The sequence below is a fragment of the Centroberyx affinis genome, unplaced genomic scaffold, assembly GCF_046629955.1.
Source record: "Centroberyx affinis isolate AG114_WGS23_722 - 3 ecotype Tasmania unplaced genomic scaffold, CSIRO-AGI_Caff_v1 ptg002767l_1, whole genome shotgun sequence".
NCBI lineage: Eukaryota > Metazoa > Chordata > Actinopteri > Beryciformes > Berycidae > Centroberyx > Centroberyx affinis.
In genome coordinates this window covers 37,501-55,231 of record NW_027280927.1, presented here as the reverse complement: position 1 = coordinate 55,231, position 17,731 = coordinate 37,501, and the positions used below count along the sequence as shown (strand labels likewise).

Below are 17,731 nucleotides of genomic sequence, written 5' to 3'. Positions count from 1 at the left end.
TCCGGCTGCAGCCAGCTCCGCTCTGTGTTTCTGCTGAACAACACTCGGGGGGGGGGGGGAAGCGGTGATATCTGACAAGCGTTGCGTATTCTCCTAATATCTGACCCCGGGGCTTTCCTTGTGGGAGAGCGTGTTACAATTTGCTGCAAAAACCCTTGTAGTTGTGTGTTGTGTGTTGTTTTCCTGTTCCAGGAGGTGCAGGGATTTAGTGTTCCTATAGTCTTTGTTGTTTTGTTTTTTTGGGGGGTTTTTTTGGGGGGCACTGGAGCGCTCAGTGTGCTGTGGCCTGGTCTGGTGTGGTCTGGCGGTCCGGGGTCACTCACTCACACAGACCCAGCACTCAACTGCCTCTCAGCCGTGGAAGCGCACACACACACACACACACACACACACACACACACTCATACAGACACACGCACCGATACCCTTTGCGCTCTCACAATAGTGTATGACCGGCTGCCAAGCTCCAGCCAGCTTCCCTTCCCACAGTCTCTGGTCTGAATCGCCGGGACACACACACACACACACACACACACACACACACACACCCGTGCACATATCTTCACTGATAAACTGATAAACACACCGCGCTCGCCTATCCATGTGAGTAGCGTGATATTCAACCTCTGCAGAAGAACTGGAACGCACCCGACAGCATCCCTAACCTCCTCCCTCCCCCTCCCTCCCCCCCAGCCTCTCCTCGGTGCCTCTATAAGATATTTATAAGCATTTTGATAGTTTTCTTCCACTCTCTATCATCCGAGGTGAACGCTGTCATGTCGGATTACTCTAAGAGCCGCCGCCGCCGCGCTCCCGCTATTCTCCGAAGGCTCCGGGGCCCTCGCACGTGTCTGTTTAGACCCATATAGAGTTCTTTCTGAATTATAAATTGTATTCGTGTCATTAACCCGGCGAGCGCAGCCTCCCCCCCCCCCCAGTCAAGGACTCCTGGCTTGAGATGGAATGAAAACAGCAAGGCACTGATTAGATTCTCAGCAGATGTATCTCAAGCCTTCTGCCGCACTGCTAAAAAAAAAAGAAAAAAAAAAACACGACCTGTTAGGAATGACGCTTAAAACGGCGATATCAAACCCGTTGGAGGGAAAGAACCGAGTTTAGAGAACTGTGGAAAAAGAGCAAAACGTTTAACACATTTTGAGTGAATACGCTTCGTAAGGGATAATGTGCAGCGCTATTGTTCACCCTGTTGGGGCTTATCTTCTGTTATACCATGGTGAATACTCGATTCTGATTGGCTGCAGGGTGTCCATTAATTCCTGATAATGGACACCTACTAAGTAGTTCCAGTGAAACTGTCTGTTCACCGTTCTAAATTAATGCGCTGGCTACGTAGCATCAGCCTGTATCTAACATGAGTAACCATAGCAACAGGGACGCAGTCAAAGCCTCCGTTTACTCCGTTCATTTGTTCGTGAAAATCTTGATATTGATTTGGGGACAATGACATGTCTGGATAGCTAGCTAGTCTTGTTGTTAAACATACTGTCAATATTTACTGTTTGTTATTGACTTTGAATGTTGCTAGCATAACGTTAGCTTTCTGGCTCATAGCTGAGCCAAAGGGTTCTATGAGCTGAGCGGACTAGAAATATCTCCTGCTGCCAAGTCCTATCTAAGGTTCGTCCTATTTACTGGAGCAGTGAACAACGTTTCCATTGCATAAGAACCTTATGGGATGGTAATGATTGTTCCAGGTATTAGTCAAACCCTCAGGTGTTACCAGGGAAACTGAGTTATGGCTTGTGAAAAACTTTAGATTTTGATTACAAAACGCATGAAAATATAAATTAATGGTCTTCATTTTTTTTTCTTTGGCAAGTGACCATGGTATAAGCGGGATAATGCCCAACAAGGTGTCCATTATCAGGAATTAATGGGCGACGGGGGGGCAAGAACCGTTGCCCATGCGAGGTAATGGACACCTCGTCGGGCGTTATCCCTTACAAAAACTGACCATCTCTCTCTACAATATCCTGCTTATTGCATGGCTACTCAATAAATACTTTAATCATCAGACATTAAATATTGATTTTAAATGATTTTATCATTTCATAATGATATTATTACTGAATTTTGACTGAGACTGTAACCATAGAAACGTAAACAAATCCAGTAAGATGGCTGTTCTGCCTCTAACCAGCAATCAGAGGTTCGGTGCCTTCTGAATAAATGAAAAGTAATGAAATGAAAAGTAAAAAAAAAAAATGAAAGTATAAAAGGAGTAATGTCTTTGTGGCACAAGCTGTCACTAATTTTTGATTAGAAATCAACTCCAGTGATATGAATAGATATGAACCAGCGGTTCATTATTCACAAAATAACAGACGTCAGAATGTGTTTATTGGCCAATCAGAGCCGAGTATTCAACAAAGCGACATGTTTGTTTGCTGATGTTAACGCTTGATTGTGTGACTTTATAAACGCGACTGTTCATGTGCGAGCGCGTGTGCGTGCAGCGAGCGCTCTGCTCTCCCTCTGGTCCCGTGACTCCCACACACACCGACAGCGCTGGCTCTGGTAGAAAATGGGTTTTGTCAGTGACAATAAGAGATGAATGGAGAAGTGCTCAGAGTAAATGAGGTGATTTCCATGATGAAATAGAGCGATAAAAAGGCAGAGGAGAGATCTCTTTCCCTCTCCCCTTCTCTCCCTCCATCTCCCCTCCGCTTTGTTGGCCAGCCATTCATCATGACATCACGATGATGGAGAACGCACACACACACACACACACCCCCCCCACACACACACACCCACCCACACACACATACTGTAGATAAAGTGGAAACAGATTGCGGAGCTGAAATCATCCAGAGGAAAACAGGTTGAAGTTCTGCGGTGAAATCTGCCCAATTTCTCACCCGTGGGTGACCTTGCAGTGAAGAGGGCGATGTGTCTGTGTGCTGAGCTGCAGCCGGCGCGGCGGCCGCATGGATAAGAGCCGCTCTGAACTCTGCTGAGGATTAAAATAAGCCAGCACGGAATTATTTAGTGGTCAAAGGCAAGGGCAAGGTCAGGTGTTCTGGTGTGAATTCCCCCTGTGAAAGTCCGTTGTTCACTTACCAGGTTTTCCACCGTGTCAGTATGAGCTATAAATGTAGGTTTTTAATGTATGTCCAATAAAATGAAAACAAAATCCACTGGACTTAAAGGTTAAATGTGTAATATTTCATAATATGACTAGTAAATATCAGCAGGTTGCTGAATGGTAGTGAGTGAAACAAAGAGAACAGCCGGCACAGATTTCTGCATTCGAAACACAGGAGCAGGCCCAGGCTAATGTTTTTGTTGTTGTTTGAAGTCCCTCCTACCACGCCAACGTCTATTCAAAAATCTGTCAATTTGTTTTTGCCTCGCTTATCGGCAAAAAACACACATCGGAAACTATAATTTAAGACTTTATTACTAACCCGAGAGTGTTCTGGTAAATTCGGCATGCATATAATCCTCCAAACAGCTTGAATTTTAACGGACCGGCCCATTTATGTGTCGGGGAAGTGGAGTTACTTCACACACAAAATAGCGACTCCTTACTTTCAATATGTTCCAAAAACCCACAGACAGCAGAATGATGGTGATGTCAGGATCCTGATCACAGCAAGCGTCCATCGAAAAAAAGAAGTTGGTAAAACATGACAGAAGGTCAGAAGGATTGTTGTTGATTGTGAAACAGTCCGACCTGCCCACCATGCTGATGATGGTCTCACTCTACAGAGTGTGAGTGTTGTCATGACAACGCTGAACGATAGAGGCCAGCACTGGACCAGATATTACACAGTGACCCTTTAAAACGAAGAACTGGTTTGTTTATTTAGTATTTACTACTTACTTAGCCTGGTTCCAGACTCTTGGCAGAATAGACAGAATTTGGCAGAATAGATTTGTTGAAATCACCTCCTTAGATCAACAGATTGCCTTTTGAAAAACAATATTTTTGTCAAAATTGACCAACAGTCTTTTAAGTTGGTGAATCCGCTAGCTAACCATGGATATAGAGGCTAACTGGCTGCAGCATCAGTGTGAATGAAGTAACGTCAGAGGATACGTTGGTCACTAGTGATTGGTTCAGATAGGTCAGTCACTAGTGATTGGTTCGGGTAAAATCAACCCCCCCCCCCCCCACACACACACACACACACACACTCAGGCTGAATAATGGAGTGGGAACCAAACGGCCGTTCAGTCTGAATATCAGGCATCTTACTACCCTGGATGACTGACACAAGATGTTTTTAACGTATATTTATGTCATTTGATGCCTGGCACTTTTTTTTTTAGAGAATTATCCCATTAGCTGTGGTTGAAGCTGAGGGCGGTTGGAGGATGTGTGAATAAACCGGTTGCCGGCGGGGATTGCGCAAGACTCGTGTCGTCTCGTACTTAAACGGCTTCATTCTGACAAGCAGCACCTTGGCTCTGATTAGGAGCTTTAGGCGGGTTTGTGGCGATGAGTGTCAAAACGCCCACCCCCGCTCTCTGTCTCTGATCGAGAGAGACGCCCGCGTCAGGTGGAAAGTTTGTGTTTTAATTGCTTGTCTTTTTCCCTGCAGTCGTTCTTATGTTTCTTAACACGGGGGTTTGATTCGATTCGCTTCTCTCCAGCTTTGTCGCGCGTTGATGAACATCGTGATGAATCCTCAGAGCTTTTTCCCTTTTGCCTCGGAAATGTGGCTGAACGTTCGATCGCACCGGGGGTTACGGTGAAGCCCGCCTCCCGTTTAGAATCGGCCTTCCCGGTGACGGTCGATAGCGCGAATTTAAATTTTTCAACAGCAGAAAGTTAATCTGATAGATAATGACTTGGTAATTACAGTAGCATGGTACTTTAACTTAATCACGGTGTCTTGGAGAGTTAAATCCACTGGAAAAGGGTCTATTCTGCAGGGACATCCTCAGGGGATTCTCTCTGTCTCTCTCTGTCTCTGTCTCTGTCCCTCTCTCTCTCTCTCTCTCTCTCTCCTAGCATCTCTCTCTTCTACCCACTGTCCATTCCATAGTACTTCCTTCCCTTAGTATTGAAAGTCAGTTGTCACCTCCTTTCATTAATCTCTGTCTGGCCCCCTTGAGCTCTGTGCCCTTGCAGGAAAGGCTCTCTCTCTCTCTCACACACACACACAAACATGTGTATGCACACACACACACACACAAGCGTGAACTACTTCATACACTCCCATACCCGTCTCCCTCTCCCAGAGAATGTCCTATAGTGTCCAACTGGTGGAACATGAAAAAAAGATGAGTGTCACGGCTGACCTGGCGCCCGGGCCGCCCGGCCCAGAGAGGCCCCTCCCACCGGGGCCGACGGGAGGTCACCGCCGGGGCCGAGGACAGAGGACAGGAGAGGAGAGGAGAGGAGAGGGCCAGTGCAGCTGAAAGAAGAGATACTACAGCTAGAGAGAGGCAGAGCAACAAGAGAATATCACAGTCACCTTTACCTGCTGCGTGGTTGAGGTGTTGAGACTGTGTGGCGCTTTTAAAGAACTAAAGAGAAATGAAAAATTGGTGAAATTAGCACATAATTAGTCTGAAAGTGATGTTGAACTTTGGTAGCTTGGGTTGTGTAGCTTCCTGGCCATGATATAATTGGTGTTGCTCCGGTGCGAAAAAAGTGAGTTTTTTGTATATATCGGTAGAACCTTTTTTTGCCTATTTACAATTATTGGTAAGCATTATTTTCTTCGTTCCATCAGCATAAGTTTCCCCCAACCAGATTTCAGTGTTACACTTGTTCAAACTGAAAGGTTTAATGAACATCAAGAGAGCGATTAAGCAGCATGACTAGTTTTTTTTATATATTGTCAGAATCTGCTTTGTTCATGTCTGATTATGTGCTAGAAGTGTGATTTACAGACTGTTCCTCCATACAATCCTACTATAAAATGAGGAAAACTCTGTCCTTCTGTCTGTCTGTCTGCATCTATTTTGCTCCTCAATGGGTTGGACAATCAATCTGAAACTGCACATGGGCATTGAGCATTGGCATAGGCAGGGACTGACGAAGCTGATTTTTCCATTTTCCCAAATTTACGCTGTTTATATGCTATGGTATGGACTAGTGGCAGTGAATGGAGAGAGAAAAAAAAGACAATTCTCCAATCTCCTCTACCGGAGCAACAGATAACAGAGAATCGCCAATTTTGGGGTTTTATCATGGAGGAAGACACACAACCCAAAGTTCAACATCCCTTTAAAATGCAAATAAGGTGATCTGGCCACAAAAAGTGAGAAAAAGGCAACGAGCCGGGTTCACTTCCCAAGCTCATGACAACAAGTCTTCTACTGGGAGGGAAGTTTCCATTTCAGTTCTTATTCGGGCTCTTATGTAACCATGACCAAAACCTTAACTCTAACCTTGACGAACAATTTGTGCTGTTGTCGCATAATCATTTTCGTGGTGGAGGAACATCATCTTCACATTATTTGTGTCCGCAACATGAAGTCTGTGGTTCATTTCACAAAATTCGGTGGGACCGTGTCGCCTCCCTGACAGGACGGGCACAGCAGACTGGCTGTTTCACACACACACACACACACACACACACAGTGAATGATAGCTGATGGTTTACAGGCTGTCGCGAGAGCAAATTTGTTTCCAGACACACAGCTAGTCACTGTACCGCCGTCACTGGCATTTAATTGCTCTTGATATTTAAGCGCTGGAGCAGATCACATTACAAGTGGCTCTGCCTCCTGTTTGTGCTGCCGGCATATTCCATTATATGCTTCTCATTTCCCTAGCTGTCCTTCAAACCGCGCTGAATGTCAGCTGCTCGGGGCATCGCGATTCTGTATCAATTATAAGAGTCGAGGCGGCTACAGTGAATCAGGAGCTGATAGCATCAGCGTGGATGGGGAGGGAAAGGAGGGCGAGCTCGGCGCAGGTAGATAGGGCTGCGCGCCGGGTGGAAGGACACCGGCGGACGAGCCGAGGCGGAGCGCACATTACCCCAGGACAAATGAAGAGGAGACGTAGGAGAGAGAGAGAGGAGGAGAAATTAATGCAGAAGTTTGGAGTTTGGAGTTTGGAGGAGATGAGACTGTTGGACTGGAGCTGTGTTAGACACACAGCTCCTGTTAATTGCCAGCGGAGATTTCTCATTTCCGAATTTTCACTCCATTGCAGTCCTTTTTAAAAAAAAAAATCATAAAGTGCACATTGGGTACATTGTCATAAAGTCCTACCCCCCTCCACACACACACACACACACACACACACCACCCCCAACCCCATTCACACATGCAAGTGAATACTGCGAAGGATCATCCAACAAATAAAAGGCAGCATGGCTGACTGAAGTTAATTACTGTAGGTGTTAATCAGTGACAACATGACGAGGTGTGTTAATGAATAGAATAACTGCCTTAAGACAATAGGGACGAATTTACATAATAATGAAGATACATCATGAGAGAGAAATAAGAATCAGAATGAATAAATTGTCATTTCCCAAATCAGCTCTTAGAACTTGAATTATATTGTTTAGTTATATTGTTTTAAATGAGCAACTCATGTATTGCGTGAACTTTATATATCTGACAGAGTGAAGAAAGCTTGCTGTCCCAGAATTAATTAATGTGGAAAATCCCAGTGATGGATGAGAGACAGAGTACACACCCTCAGGATGAGAGCCGTCATTTTATAGCTGTCTCCTGAGGAAACAAAGTTAAGGTATATTTTGAGATGAGCCTTCTTTTCTGTGATGGGTCATGAGGGAAGACTAAAGTAAAATAAAGTGAATGTTGAAGTGAATACTGATGGTAAAAAAATGTGACTGTACTGTGGGACGACATAAATGAGCAAGTGATAGAGGGAAAGATACGGAGAGAAAGAGAAAGCAGAACTTGATGTTCAGTGAATGAGACAGTGCAGAGCAAAGTGGAAATGCACAAGAGACTGGAGATAGATGGATATGAAGACAGAGATTTAAGTGGATATAGAGTTTACTTTTTTAGGAGAAAAAATGTGAAATGAAAGAAAAGAAAATGGATGGAAATTAGAGATCTACAACAGTAAAATCTATAGAGACTAGAGATATTACAGTAAAATCTATAGCGACTAGAGATACTATAGTAAGAACTATAGAGACTAGAGATATTACAGTAAAATCTATAGGAACTAGATATACTAGAGTAAGAACTATAGATACTATAGATACTATAGATACTATAGTAAGCACTATAGAGACCAGAGATACTATAGTAACAACTATAGAGACTAGAGATACTACAGTAAAATTTCTAGGGACCAGAGATACTATAGTAAAATCTGTAGAGAATAGAGGCACTATAGTAATAACTATAGAGACTAGAGATACTACAGTAATAACTATAGAGACTAGAGATACTATAGTAAGAACTATAGAGACCAGAGATACTACAGTAAGAACTATAGAGACCAGAGATACTATAGTAACAACTATAGAGACCAGAGATACTACAGTAAGAACTATAGAGACCAGAGATACTATAGTAACAACTATAGAGACTAGAGATACTACAGTAAGAGCTATAGAGACCAGAGATACTATAGTAACAACTATAGAGACTAGAGATACTACAGTAAAATTTATAGGGACCAGAGACACTATAGTAAAATCTGTAGAGAATAGAGGTACTATAGTAATAACTATTGAGACTAGAGATACTACAGTAAGAAGCATAGAAACTAGAGAAACTACAGTACATTTTTTAGACTAAAGATACTACAGTAAAATCTGTAGTGACTAGAGATACTACAGTACAATCTATAAAGAGTAGAGATACTACAGTAAAATCCATCATATAATCATAATACCGTGCAATATGTGTGAGATGTTGACAAAATGTAGTAAGTCGCTTTGGACAATAGTGTCTGCTAAATGTCATATTGTAATGTAATGTGATGAGATATTACAGCGAGATACTAGTGTAAAATCAATAGGCTACAGTCTTCAAAACACATGTAGCGCGTATATGGAGGTGAGGCTGTACAGTTATGATGGACTCGGCTCCATCTGACGCGTCTGTCAAATGACGCGTTTGTCTCGTTAAGCCGGGCCCACTCTGCACGCCGGGTCACCAGTGGATTTGGATGCACCGACTTCTCAGGACTGATTATAATGCATCGTGCGGCCTGTGATTTGTGGAAGTGGGCTGTCTCGCAGCTGGCGGAGCAGATGACAACCGTGGATGGTGTCAGAAACAACAGGGAAGCCAGATGTGGCTGATATATTACGCACAGTTAGTTGTCAACGTCTTATCTTAAAAGAAGAACCCCTATATAGAGAGGCAGGAGCGGATATCTGTTTGAAGCGCTTGTCACTGTGAGAAGTGAGGGAGGGCGCCGCTTGTTTGTCGTAATCGTCTGTTAGCTTCTGTTAGCTTCTGTTAGCTGGCAGCTACTTGATCTAGCTTCATACCTGGAAGCAAGTTACTGGCATGAAGGTTCAGAGTTTAATTCTGGCGTTTTCAACTGAAGTCCAGCTCTGCATTTTGTTTAAAAAGTTGTTTTTTTGGGGGGGAATTTGTGTGCAGCACTGACCACACTGAAATAAATCTCCATCTTAACAAGTCTGCTATTGAGTCCTGAAATCATTTCCAAAATAGTTTCCAATTGTATGATGGAAAAAGATGCGAAAGTAGGGTCCAAGTCTTCAAGTTAAGGTTAGTGTAATGTTAGGACGTGGATTTAGGGTTAAAATTAGGATTAGGTTGAGGTTAGGCATGTCGTAGTGAGGGTTAGGGGTTAGGGACTGAATGTAGTCAATTAAGGTCTTCACAAGTATAATAATAGGAACATATGAGTGTGTGTGTGTGTGTGCGCGTCTTTTCGTGTGACATGAGTGCACACGTGTGTGTTGTGTGTGTACATGAGGCTCCTCAGCTGCTGTGCGTCCTGAGGATTCGACCTCTCCTCCTCCGCTGTCCTCCAGCTGCTCTCTGCTGTCAGGTGGAACCAGAGGGGCTGGCCTTAATTACGGGGAAGAGGTTGAGTGTGACACTGACGCAGGATGTGGCGGCAGCGGCGGCGGCGGCAGCTCCTGGCCGGGGCGGGAGGGGTGGGCGAGGGGGGGCGAGGGGGACGGACAGGGCGCCGCAACCCCAGACAATGAGAGCGATGCCCAACCATCTGCTGCCGCTGCCCTACCAGCAGCCTGGGCCCTGAGACAAACAAGTGTGTGTGTTTGTGTGTGTGTGTGTGTGTGTGTGTGTGTGTGTGTATATATATCCCTGCTCTTCCAGCCATCTCCTCCGCCCCACTACTGTCACTCCTCTGTTTCTCCCTCTGGACCCCATGCTGACACGTCTACCTTTCAGGAAATTGGGGCATGGCAGCAGCCGGGCATGTAAACACATTTACAAGCTAAATTAAAAATTTAGGAGTCTGAGAAAAATGCTGAAATTAAACAGAACCTGCAGCCTCAACCCATAAAGAGGTATTTTCCCTCTTTTTTTTCCTTTTACTCGAAGCCAAAACAAACCTAAATGTACTACGAATTAGGACTGGGCGACAAAATGACAATAATCCTAAAAAAATATTTTGATATCCATATATAACAATATTTGCAAACGTGCAAAATCCAACTGATCAATTTGATGTACATCACATTCAAAGTACATGCTAATATAAAGTATGATAAAACTCTGTAATTTTCAAATAATATTCCCTAATTTGTTTCAGATCTCATTTTGTGAAAGATTTTAATTAGTAAGTGCTTTTTATCATTAATTTAGACAACAGAATTGTGTATCACCATAACTCCATATCATTATTTCATCACAATATGATTACATTAAAAGATGATAAACAGTAATATTAAATTATTGCCCAGCCCTACTATCAATATATCAATACATACTATCAAGATCACATTCTTCTTCTCATTCTCATTCTTCTCGCTCCTGCCTGCAACTTAAACTGAAACTAAGCAGAATAAAATGTAAACCAATTCCGAACAATAAAAACTAAACTAAGCATAAAACACCCCAAAATTTAAACTGAAATCAAAATTGAAAATAAAATCAGTATAAAAACTAATGTAACACACACACAATCACATAACACAAGCATTTTCCAGCATCTGCTCTGGGTGGCAAGCTGTCTCTGGCTTGGAATAACAATGAAGCTCATTAAGCGGACTCATACGGTGTTGTCAAATATTTATATCAATATCAATTCTCCTCTCAAATTATTATATGATCTGCCCGTCACTGACTTCACTAAAACTGAAACGTTATTTCTTTGTGAAGTCTCTTTGATGTCCCACCAGTAGGCTGCTGTCTGTATCTCTGTCCCCATTTCTCTCTCTTTCCGTCTGTTTCTGTCTGTTTCTGTCTCTGTCAATTCACTTCAATTCAAAAAGCTTTATTGGCATGACTGTTTGGTAGCAATGTTGTTAAAGCAAATGTGCACCGACAGTGCTCATCCAGTAACATGAAAGGCAAACAGTTTTTAACAGTTCTTAGTAGGATAGGACAGGTTTTTACTAGGATAGGACAGGTTTTAGAAGGATATGACAGATTTTTAGTAGGATAGGATAGATTTTACTAAGATAGGACAGGCTTTAGCAGGGTAGAACAGGGGCCGTATTCACAAAACATTTTATCTGACCACTAGGAGGACTCCCAAATAGCACTAAAAGTTCCTAGCTAGGAGTTTCCTCTTAAAACCTATTCACAAAGCTGCTGAGACCAACTGTTACTAAGGAATGGGGAGAAATCTTAAGCTAAGAGAAAGGGCGGGGTTGACCTCGTTGCTATGGATGATGTCGTGTTTCATGAAGCAGTGATTGGCTGATAGGGGTTGGGTCTCTGTTAGTGAATTCATCATAGAAATACTGTAGGAGGTATCATGTTGCCATATTCAAATAAAGATTTTAAAATAAAAATGTAGGCTAAGTGTCACTGATTTCATATGAAACAAAGAATAATATACTGACTAGTCAAGTATATGTGCAGCTAATTGTCAGCCTCTTACATGTCTGGCAGCTCGTTAAACAATTAGCGGATATTCATATATGTAACATCTTTTTTTAAAGACTTTTTATCCTACGTGGTTATTCACAATTGAGGTGTTTGTGTGACCAATATAACTATAATTTAAAAAGGAAAGCAGATATTTTGTGAGCTTACCTGTTGTAATTTAACTGAGGTCCCGGTTGTGGGTGGATGTAAGGCGTGAGGAGCCACGTCCTGCAGGGATAGCCACTGTCCCCCACCAAGTGACATCCAGCCTCTCAAACAGCAGCCTCAGGCCATTCTCCTGTAGGATCCGGGAGTCATGTGTTGCGCCTGGCCACCTGGCGACAACGTCAAGAATATTGTAGTTGGCATCAAAAACCACCTGTGTGTTGATGTTGTTTCTGTTTGTTGGTGAAGTGACTGCACCCCTGACTAGCTCTACCTTTTTAAAAGCTCAGTATCATTAAATGTTCCCAAAATGTTGATCCGATTATGAGGCAGATTGCTGGCAGCAGACATTTTAGGATTGTTTATGATTTGGTCTTAGTGACTTAGGAGTCCCCTTGACTACCCCTAACTTTTCACAGATTTAGGAGCTGGATTTAGCGGTAAAACGCTTTGTGAGATACTCTTAGACCAAAAAATTAGGAGTCCTAAAATTAGGACTGACACGCCCATTATTTTTAGGAGTTTCTCCTAAATCAGCAAATTGGGAGCTACTTTTAGCCTTAAGATGTTTTGTGAATACGGCCCCAGTAGGATAGGACAAGTTTTTAGAAGATTACTACATTACGTTTCTATAGGAGAGGTTTCTAGTAGGATAGGACAGGTTTTTACTAGGATAGGACAGGTTTCTACGAGGATAGGACAGGTTTTTACTAGGATAGGACCAATGTTGGGGAAAGTTACTAACTAACTAGATACATTACTTTGTTACTTGCCCTAAATAGTAACTAGTTATGTTACTAAGTTAGTCTTTATTAAAAATAACTTGTTAGAGTACTTTCACGTTACCCACTAAAAATTACAGTCTGAGAGAAAAGTATGATAGTGAAAGTGAAAGATCATGTAGCGCAATACTTTAATGTTTTTTTTAATTTGCACTAAACATTTAACCATTTGGAATAAAAATAAAAGTAGTGAAATGTAACTTTGCGAAAGTAACTAATAACTGATTACATGACTGATTACAACGCATTAAGTTAGTTGTTACCACAAAAAAGTAATCTTACTTTAATGTGTTACTATGTAATGCGTTTTTACTAGGATAGGACAGGTTATTAGTAGGATAGGACAGGGTTTTACTAGGATAGGACAGGTTATTAGTAGGATAGGACAGGGTTTTACTAGGATATGACAGCTTATTAGTAGGATAGGACAGGGTTTTGCTAGGATAGGACAGCTTATTAGTAGGATATGACAGGTTATTAGTAGGATAGGACAGCTTATTAGTAGGATAGGACAGCTTATAGTAGGATAGGACAGGTTATTAGTAGGATAGGACAGCTTATTAGTAGGATAGGACAGCTTATTAGTAGGATAGGACAGGGTTTTAGCAGGATAGGGCAGGTTTTTCAGTAGGATATGACAGGTTTTACTAGATTAGAGCTGGTTTTAAGTGGGATAGGACAGGTTTTCAGTAGGATATTGTTGAATTTCAGTTTAAAATATAGTTTACAGTTAAAGAGAAAGTGCACCCCTGTGTCTATCTCACCCCTCATGCTTCTCTGTTTCTGTTTGTTTCTGTCTTTCTGTTTCTGTCTGTTTTGGTTTTTGTTTCTTTCTGTCTGTATCTGTCTCTGTTTCTGTCTCTTGTTTCTTTTTCCATCTCTGTGTCTGTCTCTGTTTTTGTTTTCCCTCTTCAGTCTGTCTGTTTCTTTTTCCGTCTCTGTCTTTGTTTCTGCCTCTCTCTCCACTTTTCTTTCAGACTGTGTAATGACTTGGAAAGGCTGAACTTTTATTTTTAGTGATAATTTAACATAACAGAGAACTTGGTTGACTGTGTCAGGATAATAGCAGCCTTACACCCCCTTTGTATTTCTGTTGGCTACAAGGTGAGCGGTGACTGATGGGATGTCAATTAGATCACGCAGGTCGTTAGCCGCAAGGCATCACAGTTACCTAGCAACCAATTCACTAATGGCCGACATAGGCCAATCATCTGAAACATTCTAAGTTCTTATCTGGACTTGTATAATAGTTTGTAGATGCCCTTGCTGGAAAAATTAAGTGGGTGTGTTGCTGTGTGTGTGTGTGTGTGTGTGTGTATCCCTTTTGCAGCAACCTGACACAATGAGAGCTAAACCCAACCATCTGCTGCCGCTGCCCTACCAACAGTCCTGGGCATGGGGACTGTTTGTGTATGTGTGTGTGTGTGTGTGTGTGTGTGTGCATGCGTGCGTGCGTGTGTGTGACTGATACAACTGATAGAATAGTAATGCATGCTGGCAGGATTTGTCACTGTTTTCCTCTGTCAGCATCTGTGTTTACCTCTCAGCTACTTATTCTATCTCCATACACAACAGCATCTGCACCACTGACAAGCAGCCTGACAGTGCTATGGGTGTGTGTGTGTGTTCCTGCCTGCATGTGGGCCTACATATATGCATACTCGTGTGTGCCTATAATTTGTTTGTAAGAGCCTGCATGTATGTGTGTTTGTATGTTTGCTAACCAGCTGCAGGAAGCCCTCCACAGAGCTTAATGGGCTGAGCTAGCATCAACACATCACAGCAGAGCAGGAAAACAAACTCACGCTGTGGGCCGTCGTCCTGCACAGTGTCTTAAAATGCAAATACCTTGCACAAAAAGCAGGGGAAATGTTTCCCCATGACAAAGACATGGCTAGAAACAGACTGAAGTAGCACGGTGGAAAGTAAGGGTGTGGAGGTCGAAGGGCGGAGACATTTACCTTCAACTCCAACGACCCGGGTTCAATTCCCAAATCATGACATACTGGGAATGAGGTGTTAATTTACAGAGAAAGTTTGTAGTATTTAACCCTAATCTTAACCAAAGTTGTTTAACCGTTAAGCTAACTGAACAGGTGGAAATGGCTTGTACAATTCATGCGATTCAAAAAAGGAGTGAAGTCTGCGCTACCAAATAAATGACGGGAAATGCCGTTCGAAACGAGTTTCTTTGTCTGCTGCTGTGCGTTCTAATCAGTGTTGCCAACTTGTTTCCAAGGAAAGTAGCTATTGGCTGCTCAAAAAGTCGCTAGAAGTCGGCAGATGTCGTCATGTGCTAATTTGCATATCCATATATAACCTACAGTCTCCGCTCGCAGCGGAGGGAGGGGGGCTACACCGTGTGTGGGAAGCGTTGTGATCATCAGACCTCTCTGAATGACAAGCAAGTAGAGCAAGTAGCGAGTAGCATCAGCCGTACCGATTTATTGGCAAATGCTTTGGGATTCAACACTTAAAAAAAAGTGAAAAAAAGAAGAAGTCGCCAGATTTGTCGCTAGTCGCTTTTGAGAAATGAAGTCGCCAGGGGGTTCTGAAAAGTCGCTAGTGACAAAGTCGCCAAGTTGGCAACACTGGTTATAATATACAATTCATTTGGTAGTGCGGACTTCCCTCCTATTTTGAGGAGTTTAGCAAACAACTACCCCTCTATTCATGCTATCGTCACATAATCCAGTTTGTGGTGGAGTAGCGTAATCTTTCCGTGCGTAACACGTAATCTGTGCTCCAGTCTCTGTCTGGGTGCGGTGTGTTGGATTGTTCTCTCCCGGTCCTGGCCTCTCTTTCTCTCTCTCTCTCTCTCTCTCTCTCTCTCTCTCTCTCTCTCTCTGCAGACTCATTCTCCATGCGGCGATGAGGTTTTGATATAACCGCCTCAGTCTGCCGCAGTGGATTGTGTCAGACCTCTGTGATACGCATCTGCCTGCCGCCACGGAGCCAATTCAGTTTGCTTTCAGGATTTGACTCAGAAGGTGTTGCAACAATACAGCCTGAGCTGTGCAGTAATCTGCTAGATTGTGAGAGTAGACGCACACTGCTCCGCCTCTCTGGATAATACATATGGATTTATTTCAGTTAGTCGCCACCCAGGTGCGCTTTTCCAGGCTTTGCAAAAGTATACCCGTGTGAACACACACACAAACACACACACACACACACGCCACCTGTCGTCTAGGTAAACTGTTACGCTCTTGTCTGACAGACGGACTCTGTCACAATTTCAGTTTTCAGAGTGCCTGTCTGCTTGTCTGTCAGTGAGCAGTGCGGTGAATGGCAGCTTCTAGTTGGAGTCTCACAGTGACAGATAGATTTAACTGCCATGCCTCATAGCCGACTCGCAGCGTTGTCTTCTTCTGATAGGAGACCACAGCATCGTTCACTTCTCATGCCCGAGAGCTATTCTCTGCCAAACAGTGCGAACAGCATGTTCCTTAGCGGGCCCTAATCTTCTCCACCAGAACACTTCCCGCTCTGTATGCTTCTTCTAAAGGAGAAGAACGGAGATAAGGGCGTCTGCTCTCTAAAGGCCCTCTAATTAAATGCATCAGTAGTTCTTTTTCTCCTCTGGCTCAGAGAGGAGACACGCAGCATCAGAAAAAGGTGTAGTCCTGCGCTGCATGGCGATTGTTAGCTTTGTGTTTGGTTTGTGTGCAACGCGGGGAGATAAGAGGGTTTAGCGTCTGAGTTCAGCCGCCTGAGAACTCCGCATGGAGGTGAAACCCCAGTGACGGAAATCACTCGGCCCCGCTCCGGCTCAGGCCACGTTAGGAGGAGAGTTTTTTTGTTAAGTTAGCACCAACGGTCCGGCTGCCTCTCTGGTTCTGCACACAGTCAGCATAGTAGCCGATATCAGCGCTCATCAGCATTCATTCTTGTCCTTTATGAAAAAACGAACTTCCACAGAGCGAGAGAATCCATCGCAGGACGCATGAAGCCAAACTTTCTGTTTTCTCCTCATTTCATTGAGCTGAGCTGAGTGTTTTCACCTGTCATCCGCTGACACCCACAGGAAGAAATGGAAGTCTCCTCCAGGAAATAATGGTGGATTATTTCCATCCACGTCTTTTTTATTTTGGCTGTCTTTGTTAGCCGGGACAGCAGCTAATTTCAAGATAGTTTTGACACCTTAAAGTCTGCATTTAAAAAATGAAGACAGTGTAAATGTTTAAAAATCGAATTACATACAGCATGCATTGCTAAATGATTGGGGGAAAGGTAAACTAGATACAGTATAGACAGAGGTAAATGGGGTGTAACTCCTGTTGTAAATTGTCTCCTTTGGCTCCTGTCACAGGTCTAGACTGATCCCTCCATCACCTGGTCCAATCCAAAACTATTGCCTTGTCATTTCCCATTGTAATAGCATTTCTGTTTTTAATCATTGCATAGAATTACACAAGCCAGTGATTGACACTTGCATATTGAAATGACATAATCATTTGTGTACAAATGCCTTTTATTCTAAGCTATTTTGTCACTTTCACTGCTTGGGTAATTTACTGTGTTTCAGTGGAGTCAAATGAAAAAATTCAAGATTAACTGTTTAGACCAAGCATTTTGGAGAAAATGAATGAAATATCCTATCTCTCTTTCTGCATAGTTCAGCCTCTGTGTGTGTGTGTGTGTGTGTGTGTGTGTGTGTGTGTGTGTGTGTGCGTGTGTTGAAAGCAGTGCTGTGCGTAAGCCTCCATTATCGTGGTGTGTAATTGCTGAGTGAGACTGACTTCTGTGCGTGTGGAAATAGACAGCAGGGGAGTACAGAGAGAGAGAAGGACAGAGAGAGAGAGGGAGAGAAAGACAGAGAG

General features: G+C 43.1%; 1 protein-coding gene across 1 annotated transcript in view; it reads left to right on the top strand.

The window, feature by feature from the left end:
* Positions 1–17,731, top strand: part of LOC139657863 (protein kinase C-binding protein NELL1-like) — a 183,801-nt gene that overhangs the window by 134,223 nt on the left and 31,847 nt on the right. The window lies entirely within an intron of this gene.